Genomic DNA, 13,552 nt, shown 5'->3' with positions numbered 1-13,552 from the left:
TTATACGTAAGTAGTAAAACCTTAAAGTCACATCTGTACCTGTTTTTGTGTATTTGAGATATGCATAAGTCCTGAAAATGTGAGGCATGGCTTCATATTTCCGCCAAATGAGCCATTTTTGGAATTTGCCCAAATTGTGACGTATTTTGCCAAGTCCGATGTCGGCGGGTTATTCATGTACGGTAGAAATTTACCCAAAGTGTATTGCGCAAGTCCGCCATTGTAGTCCGAAGCTGTAGTCAATAATCTGGACCACATCTGCGGTCACCTCCAAGGTTTCTCATTGTCATCCCATTGGGTTGAGTTTTTTTCTGGCCCTGATGGGGGATCTGAGCTTAGGATGTTGTTGTGGCTTGTGCAGCCCTTTGAGACACTCGTGATTTAGGGCTATATAAATAAACATTGATTGATTGATTGATTGACGTTTCTCCTCACTGAGCCAAATTGAATTCTGTCTCTGTTGGATTCTTGGCTTCTTGTCCTGTTTAATAGTTGTCATCAGTGTTTGAACCTGACAAGGTCGTTTTGAGGAGAAGTGGGTGTGGTCAGAGTCTGTGTTGGCGAGGCATTGATGCGTGGGTGAAAACTGGTTCCAGAACAACCTGATCTACCTTCTCCTCTACGTCCAAGCAAGATATGGAATCCTGCAGACAAGTCTCGAGTCCTTCCCTTTCGAAGTCAACAGCAGCCAGCTTGTAAGGCTCCACCTACGTTTCCATCTTCAACGCAAATGTTCTCCCGTTGTTCACCCGCCCCCCAGGTGGGCATCCGGCATTGATCTGGACGTCAAAGCCCTGCCACCACTGTGGCTGCTCCACATGCAGAGAAAGCGGACATTGTCGCCGCCGGCATTGGTTTTAGCCACCCATGTTGACACTCTTGTCGATAAAGCGGAAGCTGCACAGTCGCTGTTGGAAGTGTGAGGTGTGTTTTTGGACCTCTGGTCTCCTGGATGATGACATTGAGACTGGACAAGCATAATAAGACTCCCATGGTGGAAGGCACGATTGCATTTTCGAGGCCTATTAGTCGAGGTCGATCAAAGATGTTCTATGCTTGTTCTGCCTTCCTTCAAGGAAGCGAAGGACAGCATTCTTACCCCAACAGAGAAGGCACAGGAAAATATAAGTATTATTAACTGTATGATGGAGGCCATTAGTTTTCTGCAAAATGAACCCGCATCCAAATCCATCTCCAAGCGTCTGAAGTCTTGAAGTCTGCATATCACTCATATTTGTATGCAAATCAGTTTGCGGTGAGTAATTGTGCGCGTTTATGCAAATCCAGCCTGTTTTTTTCCGTTGGTTGGGCGCAGAGGTGGGTAGTAACACGCTTCATTTACTCCGTTACATCTACTTGAGTAACTTTTGGGATAAATTGTACTTCTAAGAGTAGTTTTTATGCAACATACTTTTACTTTTACTCGAGTATATTTATAGAGAAGAAACGCTACTTTTACTCTGCTCCATTTATCTGCAATCAGCTCGTTACTCGCTACTTTTTTTTTAATCGATCTGTTAATGCACGTTTTGTTTGTTTTGATTTTGTCAGACACGCATTCAAAGTAGGAACTACGCATGCCTGCGTTTCACCAATCAAATGCAGTCACTGGTGACGTTGGACCAATCAAACAAAACCAGGCGGTCACATGACCGTCACACGTCAAATCCGACTTAAAAAAGTTGAAAAACTTATTGGGGTGTTACCATTTAGTGGTCAATTGTGCAGAATATGTACTGTACTGTGCACTCTACTAATAAAAGTTTCAATCAATCGATAACAAGTGAGCTCTAGTTTCTTCTGTAAACCACGGGGTGCGCTTTTTTGGAGCCGTTTTTAACTTTAGCGGTGCTATGTTATTAATGGTTTCGCGCAGGGCGTCGTTAAAGTTGTTAGTGAGGTTATCAGTAGAGCCCACATACTTTGGGAATGGTGCCATTACCGAGGGCAGTAGGTCAGCAAGAGTTGTCGTTGTGGCAGCATTAATGTTGCGGCTGCTATAGCAGTTATTATTATTATTAGTTTGACGAACATGCGTCTGAACCTCGAATTTTATAAGGTAATGATCGGACAATACTTTAGTATACGGGAGTATCGTAACTTTGGAAACGGTGATGCCCCTGACAAGCACTAGGTTTATCGTATTACCGTTGCGATGCGTGGGTTCATTTATTATTTGTGTGAGACCACAGCTATCAATTATAGTCTGGAGCTCTACGCACGGTGGGTCCGATGGGGTATTCATATGGATATTAAAGTCCCCCATTATGATTATATTATCGGCGTGTGTCACTAGATCAGCAACGAACTCTGAGAATTCATTGATAAAGTCTGAATAGGGCCCTGGGGGGCGGTAGATAACAGCCAGGTGTAGAGGCAGCGGTGTGACAGACCTCATAGTAAGCACCTCAAACGATTTATATTTATTATTTATGTTAGGACTAAGGTTAAAGTTTTCGTTGTATATTAGTGCGACCCCCCCACCCCTTTTAAGAGGACGGGCAATATGCGCATGTGTAAAGTTAGGAGGACATGCCTCATTTAGCGCAAAAAAGTCGTTTGGTTTAAGCCAGGTTTCGCTGAGACCGATGACGTTAAGATTGTTGTCTCTGATAATATCATTAACTAACAACGTTTTGGGAGACAATGATCTTATGTTTAAAAAACCTATATTATAGGTAGTGGGCTGTTTTAGGGAGTTTTTGATCAAATTATCCGTAGTAGCAATATTTCAACCGTACTTCCCGTCCAAAGCCTAAAGACTGATCGCACAGTTCCTGTCTTCACAATAAAAGCGCCGCTCCATCGCGCCTGCGCTAACAAAATAAGAGTCTCCGAAAGCCAGCGCAAACAAGCGAGCAAGCTACGGAGTTTGCCGCCAATGTATTTCTTGTAAAGTGTATAAAAACCAATATGGAAGCTGGACAAATAAGATGCCAAAAACCAACGACTTTCATGTGGTATTAGACAGAAAAGAGGAACTCTTTTTCTCCTCCATTTGAAAACGTGGACATTATCAGCACTATACTGTCTGATTCCAATCAATGCAAGTCATCAGAATCAGGTAATACACCAACCTATATTCTTGTCTTCATGAAAGATAGGAATCTATGTGTTAAACATGCATGTATATTCATTAAAACACCTTTAACATTTCAACAAAAACGGCAAAATAAAAAACTATAAATTATATACTGTATATATATATATATATATATATATATATATATATATATGATATGTGTGTGTATGTATATATGAGGTAGATCACCTCGACTTGGTCATTTATTAAGTAATAGATTAACGTTGAAAAACTTATTGGGGTGTTAGCATTTAGTGGTCAATTGTATGAAAATATGTACTGTACTGTGCAATCTACTAATACAATCAATCAATCAATCAATCAATGCCTACTGAGCCTATGGTGCTGTTAAGTTATTGTGGCTCAATTTGCCTTAATTTTTTTTATTTTATTATATTTTTATTTAATATATATTATTGTTTTAGTTGCTTAAGAGATATTCCTGGCTCTGAATTTGCTCATTGCTATTTTTATGTTTTTGTGCATTATTTGTTGCCGTCATCATTAAAGGAACATGTTACTCATCAGTTACTCAGTACTTGAGTAGTTTTTTCACAACATACTTTTTACTTTTACTCAAGTAAATATTTGGGTGACTACTCCTTACTTTTACTTGAGTAATAAACCTCTAAAGTAACAGTACTCTTACTTGAGTACAATTTCTGGCTACTCTACCCACCTCTGGTTGGGCGATGAAACAACAAATGCGTTAATAAGTGCTAACAATAGAGATGTCGCGATCATGGGATTGGATCAAGGGCTGATCATTAGGGGTGTGGGAAAAAAATCGATTCGAATTTGAACCGCGATTCCCACATTGCGCAATTTAGAATCGATTCTCATTTCTTTTTAAATCAATTTTTTTGGTTTTGTTTAGTTTTTTTAATCAATCCAACAACACAATACACAGCAATACCATAACAATGCAATCCAATTCCAAAAGCAAACCTGATCCAGCCACACTCAGAACTGCAATAAAGACACAAACACCACACAGAACAAACAAAAGTAGTGAAACAAAAATGAATATTATCAACAACAGTATTAATATTAGTTATAATTTCAGCATAGCAGTGATTAAAAATCTCTCATTGACATTATCATTAGACATTTATAAAAATAAAAACAAAGTGTCACAGTGGCTTACACTTGCATGGCATTTCATAAGCTGGACAACACACTGTGTCCAATATTTTCACAAAAATAAAATAAGTCTTATTTTTGGTTCGTTTAATAGTTAAAACACATTTACATTATTGCAATCAGTTGATAAAACATAGAAGCTTTTTCTTTTTTAAACCTACTACTCTGCTAGCATGTCAGCAGACTGGGGTAGATCCTGCTGAAATCTATGTATTGAATGAATACACAATCCTTTTAATCCATCCATCCATCCATCTTCTTCCGCTTATCCGAGGTCGGGTCGCGGGGGCAGCAGCCTAAGCAGGGAAACCCAGACTTCCCTCTCCCCAGCCACTTCGTCTAGCTCTTCCCGGGGGATCCCGAGGCGTTCCCACGCCAGCCGGGAGACATAGTCTTCCCAACGTGTCCTGGGTCTTCCCCGTGGCCTCCTACCGGTTGGACGTACCCTAAACACCTCCCTAGGGAGGCTTTTGGGTGGCATCCTGACCAGATGCCCGAACCACCTCATCTGGCTCCTCTCGATGTGGAGGAGCAGTGGCTTTACTTTGAGTTCCTCCCGGATGGCAGAGCTTCTCACCCTATCTCTAAGGGAGAGACCCAAACTCATTTGGGCCGCTTGTACCCGTGATCTTATCCTTTCGGTCATGACCCAAAGCTCATGACCATAGGTGAGGATGGGAACGTAGATCGACCCGTAAATTAAGAGCTTTGCCTACCGGCTCAGCTCCTTCTTCACCACAACGGATCGGTACAACGTCCGCATTACTGAAGACACCGCACCGATCCGCCTGTCGATCTCACCATCCACTCTTCCCCCACTCGTGAACAAGACTCTGAGGTACTTGAACTCCTCCACTTGGGGCAGGGTCTCCTCCAAAAGGACCATGGACTCTGTGGTGTTCTAACCATTGGAGAGTTAAATTAGGGTCTCCCCCAGAGAGATGGGACCATCTGTTGGGACTCTGGTTGCCGTGAAGCGTTCTTCTTGTTGTGCAATTGTTTTTCGAGCTTTAGTTTTTGGATTCTACGCTGTGTTTTTTTTACAAACCCGGAGCTTTGTTTGTGTCGGTGTTCATTTTTGTCAAACCGTGGACTTTGGGGTTTGGATTGTTTTTTCCGAGGCAAAGGAAAGTTGGCACGAGCAAGGCGTGAATGAAGGTTCATATTTATTTATTAAATAACAAACTACAGAAAGGCGAGCACAATGGCGGTACAAAACTAGACTATGAAGACATAGGCAGAACTGTGGGGGAAAAAAACAAAATACACTAACTGTGGCGTTAAACAAACCAAAAACTTACGTGGCATGGACAGAATGATTAAACAGCATGGCTTGGCATGAAGGGAGTTGAGGTAAAGTCGCCAGGCTGACCACCTGGCAACTGCAGGTTTAAATAATACAGGTGATTAGCGCAAACAGGTGCGAGGCATGAGGATAAGGTGAAAACTAAGGAGTTGCTATGGTAACAAAACAAATCAGGAAGTGTGAAAACAGGAACTGATTGTCCAAAAAACAAAACCGAACATGACCATGACATGCTAGACTTTTGACAAGAACAAGAAAGTTTGATCACATTACACCTGTACTGTATATACCTTTATATACATATATACATACATATATACCTATACTGTATATACCTTTATATACATATATACATACATATATACCTGTACTGTAAATACCTTTATATACATATATACATACATATATACCTATACTGTATATACCTTTATATACATATATACATACATATATACCTATACTGTATATACCTTTATATACATATATACATACATATATACCTATACTGTATATACCTTTATATACATATATACATACATATATACCTATACTGTATATACCTTTATATACATATATACATACATATATACCTGTACTGTATATACCTTTATATACATATATATATACCTATACTGTATATACCTTTATATACATATATACATACATATATACCTATACTGTATACACCATTATATACATATATACATACATATATACCTGTACTGTATATACCTTTATATACATATATACATACATATATACCTATACTGTATATACCTTTATATACATATATACATACATATATACCTATACTGGCTCACCTGCACAGGCTTCCTGTGCACTTAAGATGTGACTTTAAGGTTTTAGTACTTACGTATAAAATACTACACAGTCTAGCGCCATCCTATCTTGCCGATTGTATTGTACCATATGTCCCGGCAAGAAATCTTCCTTCAAAGGGCTCCGGCTTATTAGTGATTCCTAGAGCCCAAAAAAAGTCTGCGGGCTATAGAGCTTTTTCCGTTCGGGCTCCAGTACTCTGGAATGCCCTCCCGGTAACAGTTCGAGATGCCACCTCAGTAGAAGCATTTAAGTCTCACCTTAAAACTCATTTGTATACTCTAGCCTTTAAATAGACTCCCTTTTTAGATCAGTTGATCTGCCGTTTCTTTTCTTTTTCTCCTATGTCCCACTCTCCCTTGTGGAGGGGGTCCGGTCCGATCCGGTGGCCATGTACTGCTTGCCTGTGTATCGGCTGGGGACATCTCTGCGCTGCTGATCCGCCTCCGCTTGGGATGGTTTCCTGCTGGCTCCGCTGTGAACGGGACTCTCGCTGCTGTGTTGGATCCGCTTTGGACTGGACTCTCGCGACTGTGTTGGATCCATTATGGATTGAACTCTCACAGTATCATGTTAGACCCGCTCGACATCCATTGCTTTCCTCCTCTCCAAGGTTTTCATAGTCATCATTGTCACCGACGTCCCACTGGGTGTGAGTTTTCCTTGCCCTTATGTGGGCCTACCGAGGATGTCGTGGTGGTTTGTGCAGCCCTTTGAGACACTAGTGATTTAGGGCTATATAAGTAAACATTGATTGATTGATTGATTGACCAAAACAAAACATGATCCCATAGACGTGACCATTTTAAATACAAAAGGGACAAAGACATACTTTGAATATCGTTTTATTTTTTTAGTTGTCATCTCAAGCACATTATACCCAAATACTATTAAAACAACAACTTCTCATTGCATAAATCACAGACTCAACATAACCTTCTGTTCTTACGCCTTGCATTAAAATGACTGATGTATTTTTCCCTTTATGCTACATTCTTTCACTTGTCATCCCTCCGAATATAACAGTAAACTACCAAAATACACGTCTATATACTGTATATTATTGTTTGAATATATGATCAAAAATACTTTCTTTTTTTTTTCTCCTTCATATTCAATAGTATATATTTATATGTCACAATATAGTGTTTGAGCAGATATAATAAACATGCATTTTTGCCGATTGTGATGTTGAAAAATAAACTATTACAAAAATATGTTTGCTAATACTAGAAGGACATTGTTACATTTTCCTTTTTGTCACATGAACATAGTTATTTTGGAAACAACACCCACATTGCACAACGGACATGGAACTACCTGCCACGGACGACCCTTGAAAATTGCAGGTGCTCCCTTATAGAACTAGATCAATATAACATTGCACACTTTTGTTATTGCACATTGACCCTACTTTTACGACCAACAAAAATACAAGTCCGATACACAACACAGTGGTTTGCCTCATTCACCACTTATACAGTACGTCTCGTTTAAAGGTACTTTACTATTGCTATAGCCTAGGTCGGGGTGTCCAAAGTGAGGCCTGGGGGCCATTTGCGGCCTGCATCTATTTTTTTTAACTGCCTGTGGTATATTCTAAAAATACTATTTGAAAAAAAACATTACAAAAGATGGAATAATGATAACCCATAACAGAATAGGTATTTTGCAATTATTTCCAAAGCTTTGGAGAGACCAACCTAAAAAACAACACATTCAATTCGCATCGCCTAAGTTGATCTGAAAACACTACGGAAGTCTTGTCTTTTCCAATACGTCACTAGCCCCCATTCTTCATAGCGAATACACCTGTTGTCCTCCTTAGCTGGGCATGGGATGAGATAAGAAGAAGGAGTATTGCTACTCCTCACATTCCTAAAGCTTCAAGGTTAACACACAGTTTACTAGTGGACAGCCAAAAAGAGAACAAATGGAAAAACTCTATGAATATAAAGAAATAACTCTTAAATATGGATATATGGAGATATCTCCGTCAAACGACAAAAAGTTTACTCTTATAACAAGGCTGCTATGCAGGCTGTTTATTTTTGGTTTGAGTTTTTTTTTCGTTAAAGTTGTCATTGCTCAAAAAAAAAAAAAAATGAATCAAAATCAATAATGTTATGACTTATTGATCTATTTAAGGCTCCAATTATTTGAAATCAATTATTACATTTTAGGAAAAAAATATTTTATATATTTTATGTTTGCCAAATAAAAACAGGTTTTCATTGACAGAAAGGGAATAAAAATAAAACATGAAAAAAAAGATGGATGGATCTGAAGTTGATCTCGAGCAGGGGACCCCAAACTTTTTGACTCGGGGGCTGCATTGTGTTAAAGAAATGTGGCTGAGGGCAGGGCTGTGTGTGTGTGTGTGTGTGTGTGTGTGTGTGTGTGTGTGTGTGTATATATATATATATATATATATAATTTATTTATTTATATATAAAATCTATCTATATATATGTATATATATACATATATATACACACACACACACATACATATATATATATATATATATATACATATGTATATATGTATATATATATGTGTGTGTGTGTGTGTATTCTCAGACAATATGATTTTCCTAAACTGCTAGGAGACCCTGAAAGTAACAAGCGGTAGAAAATGGAATAGAAAGGACAGATTTAAAAAATAATAATTAGAAAAAAATATATATATACTTTTTTTTTTTAACTTGGGACTTCCCGTGGGCCGGATTTTGGGCGCTGGGCCGTAGTTTGGGGACCCCTGATCGAGAGACTGTTGAAAGTAAAAAAAATGACTTATTTTTCACAATTTTACAAGTCATTTTGGATCATTTGTTATGAATTATTCCCACATTGAAGACTTTATTACTTCACATCAAATATTGCACTTTTGGTGGACATAATGCTTATTTTGAGTTTTTGTCCTAAAAATGTTTTTTTGGGGGTGGAGGGGTGGACAAAAAGGACATAAAACATTTTTTTAAAAATGGTGAATTCATATCCATAAATAGACATGAAATTTATGTAGATCTAGATTTTTAAGCATTTAATAATAATATAAAAAAATTCAGAAGTATATTATTTATAAAAAAAATTTTTTTTAAAAGACGGTGAACCTTTTGGGTCCTGAGAAACAGACTTGAAGGCAAGGGTTTAAAAATCTACATATTGTATCTGTTTTGAAAAGGAAAAATGTCAAAATGGCCCCGCATGTTTTTTAGGGGTGGAAAAGACTGGACACCCCTGGTCTAAAACCCACACACACACACACAGCTCAAAACTCACACATTTGCATTTACACAACCTCTTTGGCAACTTTTCCGCGACATCAAACGGGCAATCTTGTTCAACTGCATCTAAACAGTCAACAAACACAAAGCAAACTACAGTAGCCACGCCACTCTCTACAACAGACCTGGGCAAATTAAGGCTTGGGGGCCACATGCGGCCCGTTGACCTTTTCAATCTGGCCCGCCGGACATTCCCAAATAATTTTTGGAGATCTTTAAGATGGAAACTGTAGCTGCCATTATGGTTTCTAATGACTGTAAGTCTTGGACTATACAAAGTATTTCAATGGTTGGAATCAGCACTTCGGGATGATATACCAGTTACTATAGTCATCTAATTAGTTACTATGGTCATGTAATTAGTTACTATGGTCATCTAATTAGTTACTATGGTCATCTAATTAGTTACTATGGTCATCTAATTAGTTACTATGGTCATCTAATGAGTTACTATAGTCATCTAATGAGTTACTATAGTCATCTAATTAGTTACTCTGGTCATCTAATTAGTTACTATGGTCATCTAATTAGTTACTATGGTCATCTAATTAGTTACTATGGTCATCTAATTAGTTACTATGGTCATCTAATTAGTTACTATGGTCATCTAATTAGTTACTATGGTCATCTAATTAGTTACTATGGTCATGTAATCAGTTACTATGGTCATCTAATTAGTTACTATGGTCATCTAATTAGTTACTATGGTCATCTAATTAGTTACTATGGTCATGTAATTAGTTACTATGGTCATCTAATTAGTTACTATGGTCATCTAATGAGTTACTATGGTCATCTAATTAGTTACTATGGTCATCTAATTAGTTACTATGGTCATCTAATTAGTTACTATGGTCATCTAATTAGTTACTATGGTCATCTAATTAGTTACTATGGTCATGTAATCAGTTACTATGGTCATCTAATTAGTTACTATGGTCATCTAATTAGTTACTATGGTCATCTAATTAGTTACTATGGTCATCTAATTAGTTACTATGGTCATGTAATTAGTTACTATGGTCATCTAATTAGTTACTATGGTCATCTAATTAGTTACTATGGTCATCTAATTAGTTACTATGGTCATCTAATTAGTTACTATGGTCATGTAATTAGTTACTATGGTCATCTAATTAGTTACTATGGTCATCTAATTAGTTACTATAGTCATCTAATTAGTTACTATGTTCATGTAATTAGTTACTATGGTCATCTAATTAGTTACTATGGTCATCTAATGAGTTACTATGGTCATCTAATGAGTTACTATGGTCATCTAATGAGTTACTATGGTCATCCAATAATTACTATGGTCATCTAATTAGTTACTATGGTAGTCTAATTAGTTACTATGGTCATCTAATTAGTTACTATGGTCATCTAATTAGTTACTATGGTCATCTAATTAGTTACTATGGTCATCTAATTAGTTACTATGGTCATCTAATTAGTTACTATGGTCATCTAATTAGTTACTATGGTCATCTAATTAGTTACTATGGTCATCTAATTAGTTACTATGGTCATCTAATGAGTTACTATGGTCATCTAATAAGTTACTATGGTCATCTAATGAGTTACTATAGTCATCTAATGAGTTACTATAGTCATCTAATTAGTTACTCTGGTCATCTAATTAGTTACTATGGTCATCTAATTAGTTACTATGGTCATCTAATTAGTTACTATGGTCATCTAATTAGTTACTATGGTCATCTAATTAGTTACTATGGTCATCTAATTAGTTACTATGGTCATGTAATCAGTTACTATGGTCATCTAATTAGTTACTATGGTCATCTAATTAGTTACTATGGTCATCTAATTAGTTACTATGGTCATGTAATTAGTTACTATGGTCATCTAATTAGTTACTATGGTCATCTAATTAGTTACTATGGTCATCTAATTAGTTACTATGGTCATCTAATTAGTTACTATGGTCATCTAATTAGTTACTATGGTCATCTAATTAGTTACTATGGTCATGTAATCAGTTACTATGGTCATCTAATTAGTTACTATGGTCATCTAATTAGTTACTATGGTCATCTAATTAGTTACTATGGTCATCTAATTAGTTACTATGGTCATGTAATTAGTTACTATGGTCATCTAATTAGTTACTATGGTCATCTAATTAGTTACTATGGTCATCTAATTAGTTACTATGGTCATCTAATTAGTTACTATGGTCATGTAATTAGTTACTATGGTCATCTAATTAGTTACTATGGTCATCTAATTAGTTACTATAGTCATCTAATTAGTTACTATGTTCATGTAATTAGTTACTATGGTCATCTAATTAGTTACTATGGTCATCTAATGAGTTACTATGGTCATCTAATGAGTTACTATGGTCATCTAATGAGTTACTATGGTCATCCAATAATTACTATGGTCATCTAATTAGTTACTATGGTAGTCTAATTAGTTACTATGGTCATCTAATTAGTTACTATGGTCATCTAATTAGTTACTATGGTCATCTAATTAGTTACTATGGTCATGTAATTAGTTACTATGGTCATCTAATTAGTTACTATGGTCATCTAATGAGTTACTATGGTCATCTAATTAGTTACTATGGTCATCTAATTAGTTACTATGGTCATCTAATTAGTTACTATGGTCATCTAATTAGTTACTATGGTCATCTAATTAGTTACTATGGTCATGTAATCAGTTACTATGGTCATCTAATTAGTTACTATGGTCATCTAATTAGTTACTATGGTCATCTAATTAGTTACTATGGTCATCTAATTAGTTACTATGGTCATGTAATTAGTTACTATGGTCATCTAATTAGTTACTATGGTCATCTAATTAGTTACTATGGTCATCTAATTAGTTACTATGGTCATCTAATTAGTTACTATGGTCATGTAATTAGTTACTATGGTCATCTAATTAGTTACTATGGTCATCTAATTAGTTACTATAGTCATCTAATTAGTTACTATGTTCATGTAATTAGTTACTATGGTCATCTAATTAGTTACTATGGTCATCTAATGAGTTACTATGGTCATCTAATGAGTTACTATGGTCATCTAATGAGTTACTATGGTCATCCAATAATTACTATGGTCATCTAATTAGTTACTATGGTAGTCTAATTAGTTACTATGGTCATCTAATTAGTTACTATGGTCATCTAATTAGTTACTATGGTCATCTAATTAGTTACTATGGTCATCTAATTAGTTACTATGGTCATCTAATTAGTTACTATGGTCATCTAATTAGTTACTATGGTCATCTAATTAGTTACTATGGTCATCTAATGAGTTACTATGGTCATCTAATGAGTTACTATGGTCATCTAATGAGTTACTATAGTCATCTAATGAGTTACTATAGTCATCTAATTAGTTACTCTGGTCATCTAATTAGTTACTATGGTCATCTAATTAGTTACTATGGTCATCTAATTAGTTACTATGGTCATCTAATTAGTTACTATGGTCATCTAATTAGTTACTATGGTCATCTAATTAGTTACTATGGTCATGTAATCAGTTACTATGGTCATCTAATTAGTTACTATGGTCATCTAATTAGTTACTATGGTCATCTAATTAGTTACTATGGTCATGTAATTAGTTACTATGGTCATCTAATTAGTTACTATGGTCATCTAATTAGTTACTATGGTCATCTAATTAGTTACTATGGTCATCTAATTAGTTACTATGGTCATCTAATTAGTTACTATGGTCATCTAATTAGTTACTATGGTCATGTAATCAGTTACTATGGTCATCTAATTAGTTACTATGGTCATCTAATTAGTTACTATGGTCATCTAATTAGTTACTATGGTCATCTAATTAGTTACTATGGTCATGTAATTAGTTACTATGGTCATCTAATTAGTTAC

Source organism: Nerophis ophidion, linkage group LG08 (genome assembly GCF_033978795.1).
Source record: "Nerophis ophidion isolate RoL-2023_Sa linkage group LG08, RoL_Noph_v1.0, whole genome shotgun sequence".
NCBI classification, from domain to species: Eukaryota; Metazoa; Chordata; class Actinopteri; order Syngnathiformes; family Syngnathidae; genus Nerophis; species Nerophis ophidion.
The sequence above is the reverse complement of the archived record's forward strand: the minus strand, read 5'-3'. Positions refer to the sequence as shown.